At 38.1% G+C, this 4,780-nt stretch overlaps 1 pseudogene; it reads left to right on the top strand.

The window, feature by feature from the left end:
- Positions 1-2,341: 2,341 nt before the first annotated feature.
- On the top strand, positions 2,342-2,751 carry LOC102816284 (annotated as a pseudogene).
- Positions 2,752-4,780: the final 2,029 nt, after the last annotated feature.

Consider the following 4,780-nt stretch of genomic DNA (forward strand, 5'->3'; position numbering starts at 1 on the left):
AAGAGGACTTTCTTTTAGAAAGAACAGTTGGGTAAAAGGTCTTTATACTTAGATTTACCATGATAATATAGCTAAATAGATATAATAATGCAAAAAATAAAATTCCCCAAAGTTAAAAACATGTCTCTGATAAAAATATTAAATAATTAATGAAGTCCTGGTGTGGTGCTGCAGGCTATTGTGCTGGATTGTAAGATCAGTTTGTACTGCAAGGTTAGCAGTTCAAGCGCACCAGTAGCTTCTCAGAAGCTCTACAGAGGGTCACTATGAGTTGGAATCGACTTGATAGCATTTAACAACAACAATAAATAATTAATAAAGAAACCATCAAGAAAATTCTGGCTCACAACAGAATTAAAGTGACTGAATATACATAGTCTCTGGGGGAAAAAACACTGAATAGCAATTGCTGAGTTAGAACCATACCTGATTAATATTCTACAGCTCAATAGAAGCTCACTGTTTGAGTTTATCTATTCTAATGAACAGAAATGTTTTCATCTCACTATGAGGTAAAAATGGACTCAATGGCACCTAACAATATATAAGTTAATGTGCAATTTGACAAAACTGTGGCCCTAACCAGAATTTTCTTATAAAACAAATAAAGGATTATAACCCTAGAGGATTAAACAATCCTTGGGTGGGACTGTAAAACAATGCCCCAGTGCAACATTTGAAAGGGCATATAGTCATCCTTTTAATTTATTTACAAGATTTATAATGATTTTTCTTGACCCTAACTCACTGCTCTAAAGTTGATTTCTACTCACAGTGACCGTATAGGACAAAGTAGAACTACTCTGTAGGGCTTCTGAGGATGTAAATCCTTATGGAAGCAGACTGCCTCATCTTTGTCCTGTGGAGCAGTTGGTGGTATGTTCAAACAACTAACCTTTTAGTTAGCATCCCACTACTTAACTAGGTGTACCACTAGGGCTTCTTTTGTAGACCCTTGTTGTTGTTGTTAAGTGCTGTTGAGTTAGTTCCAGCAGAACTGCTGGTTGTTTTGAACTGCTGACCATGAGATTAGTAGCCCAACTTGTAACCACTACATTGCCAGAGCTCCTAGAAGGAAGGAAATAATAGAGCATAGAATGGAGGTGAATTAAATAAAAATGGGAAAGAAAACAAAAGTTGGTTCTTTGAAATACTAAAATAAATAAATAAATAAATTTTACCTACATTGTCCAGGAAAAAAAGAAAAAGCTTAAGTGATTAAATCTAGGAATGAAAATATCATTATTAATTGTCATTGTGTTGCTAGGGCCCACTGAGTTGGTTCTGACACATAGTTAACTTACACAGTTCAAACTGACTTTGAAGTCCAATACATTAACCTACACCACACCAAGACTCCAAAGGCTCTATGTTATTGTTGTGAAGTGCTGTCGAGTTGGTTCCGACACACAGTGACCCTGTACAGGGTTTCCGAGGAGCAGCTGGTGAGCTTGAACTGCCAACCTTGCAGTTCAAATGGTTTTGCAGTCTCGCACATTAACCCACAGCACCACACCAGGACTCCAGAGGCTCTATAAGAACTTTTAATTTGCTATGGAGTCAGTCTACACCCTTCCACTCATACTCCCTTTAGAAAAATCAATCTTTTCAGTTTCTTCTATTCTCTCTGTATAAGGCTTATTTTCTCCAATGAACTTCTTCACCAAATATCAAAAACATAAGTGACTAGTTATTTATTTGGGAGGGTATAAATGCTGTAAACAAGAGTTGTGGGATGATATCAAGAGCATAATACAAGAAGAAATCAGACGGTCATTAAAAAAACAGGAAATGACAGTCTACAATGTATGTAAGAAGACACTCTGAAACTTGGTTTTCAGCCTAGAGAAGCAAAAGCAACTGGAGGAAATCAGGAAGCAAAAGAGCTAAACAGAAAATTTCAATGTACAGTTTTAGAATTCAAAGCAAAACAGTATAATGAAATATGCAAAGATCTTGAGTCAGAAAATCTAAAAGGATAAACAAGCTCAGCATTTCTCAAGCTGAAAGAAATGAAGACAGAATTAAGCCTCAAAGTGTAATACTGAAGTACTCTATGAGCAAAATGGAGTCCTGCTGTGGTACAGGGGGGTTAATGCACTGGACTGAAAGGTCAGTTTGAACTGCAAGGTCGGCGGCTCAAGCTCACCACACACTCCTCAGAAACCCTACACAGGCATGCCATGGATTGGAACTGAAGCACTTAACAACAACATGGGCAAAATGTTCAGTGATACAGGAAGCAGCAAAAGAAGATGAAAGGAATATACAGTGTCACTGTACAAAAAGAATTGGTTGGGTCTCTTCCTTTCTGCTTTCGGCCTGGGTAGTTATCAACAAAATGGGCAAATTCATGAAACCCGGGAAGGTGGTGCTGGTCCTGGCATGTTGCTACTCCCAACACAAAGCCGTCATTGTCAAGAACATTGATGATGGCACTCAGACCTCCCCTACAGGTATGATCTGGTGGCTGGAATTGACAACTATGACCACAAAGTGACAGCTGCCATGGGCAAGAAGAAAATTACCAAAAGGTCAACGATGAAGTCTTTCATAAAAGTTTATAAGTATAATCACCTCATGCCCACCACGTATTCTGTGGATATCCCCTTTGACAAAACCGTTGTCAACAAGGATGTCTTCAGAGACCCTGCTCTTAAGCACAAGGCCCACAAGGAAGCCAAAGTCAAAGTTGAGGAGAGGTACAAGACGGGCAAAAACAAGTGTTTCTTCCAGAAGCTACAGTTTTAGATCTTCTTTTTGTCTTTCAATCATTAAAAATGAAAAAACAAACAAACAAAATAAAGAATTGGTTGATGGTCAACAATTTCAAGAGGCAGCTATATGATCAACAACAGTACTGAGGGAAGAAGCCCAAACTGCACTGAACGCAATGGTGGAAAATCAATTTCCAGTAATTGATGGAATACAAATAGAAATATTACAACAAACGTAAAGTGCTGGAAATGCTCATTTATCTATGCCAAGAGATTTGAAAGACAAGGATAACTTATTGGAATAGTTCTTTCTGTATTTGTCCCAATGAAATGTGGAAATCTTTGAACAATATCATTAATATTACATGCAAATACAATTTTGCTGAAGATATTTCAAAACTGGATGCAGCGCTACATTGACAGACAACTGCTAGAAATTCAAACCAAATTCAGAAGATGTGGAACTAGTGACATCATTACTGATATCATATGGATCTTAGTTAAAAGCAAAGAATACTAGGAATGTTTGCTTGTGCTTTATTGATTGTGCAAAGACATTCAACTGTGTGGATCATAACAAACTATAGATAACTTTATGAATAATGGATATTCCAGAATAGTTCATCAAGTTCATGAGGAACCTGTACATAGACCAAGTGGCAGGTATTAGAATATTGTTGTTAGGTGTTGCCAAATAGTTTGGACTTATAACAATCCTAAACACAACAGATTGAAACACTGCCTGATCCTGTGCCATCCTCACAATGGTTTTCATGCTTAAGTACATTGCTGCTGCCACAATGCCAATCCATCTTGTTGAGGGTCTTCCTCTTTTTGCTGACCATCTACTTTACCAAGCATAATGTCCTTCTACAGGAACTGATTCCTACTTATAATATGTCTAAAGTATGAGAAGATGACCCCCCAATGAGGTGGATTGGCATAGAAGCAGCAGCAGTGGGCTCAAATATAAAAACAATTATGAGAATGGCATAGGCCTCGGCAGTGTTTCATTCTCTTGTGCATGGGGTCGATGTGAGTTGGAACCAACTAATTGTGGTTACCTAGCCACAATTACTACTACTCCTAATACAGTAATGCTCTTTATTAACCAAAAATCACCAGGTACAAATCTGCAGTCTGACAGAATCAGATTAATTGATTCAATATAGTGAATGAATGTGCTTTAGAGGAATCAAGGAATGCCACTTGACAAAGGCAGGAGGGAAGCATTGTCAGTAAGACTTTGAATTCTGCTAAAGATAAGAAATAGTCAGTTCTGGACTGATTGCATTTTCTGTGGCAGTATAGGAAAAGCACAGATTAGTTAGGAATTTGGTGATATCATGAGGCAAAGATGGCTAGCTTACGAATTGTTGTTGTTAAGTTCTGTGGAGTTGGTTTAGACTCATAGCACGACACTGTATAGTGCTTACAAGGAGTGGCTGATGGGTTTGAACTACCAACCTAACCTTATGGGTAGCCATTCAGTGCTTATCCTATAGGACCAAACAAGGACTCCAGCTTACATATTGGGTGACCTCAAAAATATATGGAATTTAAAAAGCTGTTCTGGGAACATCATAGGTAAGAAAGCAACGATCTCTCATGGAGGGCATGTTTATGCCATTTTAAAGCTGTTGCATGGCCTTGGGAGAAGCAATGTGTCCTGTTAACTTTGCAGCTGGCTTTTCTTGTCTGTCCCTTCCAACATGAGTAGCAACAGAAAAACTTTTACATTTTCATTTCCAGATGATTTTTCACTCTTTCTTTTAAGAATTAGTATTTACGGTTAAGTAAGAGTTGGACTTTTTGTGTGGTGCTATAGGATCAGCACTGGACTGCAAATCACAGGCTAGCATTTCAAACCCACATTAGCTCCTCAAAAAACCTTATGCAGGGTTGCTATGAGTAAAAACCAACTCAATGGCACTTAATAGCCACAACAACTATGTGTTAGGAGTACTGGTTTCACTGTAGGATAAACACAACTATAACCACAAGGTCCACAACTCAAACCTACCCCCTGCTGCATGGAAGAAAGATGAGACTTTAAACTCCTA

The sequence above is a fragment of the Chrysochloris asiatica genome, unplaced genomic scaffold (genome assembly GCF_000296735.1).
Source record: "Chrysochloris asiatica unplaced genomic scaffold, ChrAsi1.0 scaffold00016, whole genome shotgun sequence".
Classification (NCBI taxonomy): domain Eukaryota; kingdom Metazoa; phylum Chordata; class Mammalia; order Afrosoricida; family Chrysochloridae; genus Chrysochloris; species Chrysochloris asiatica.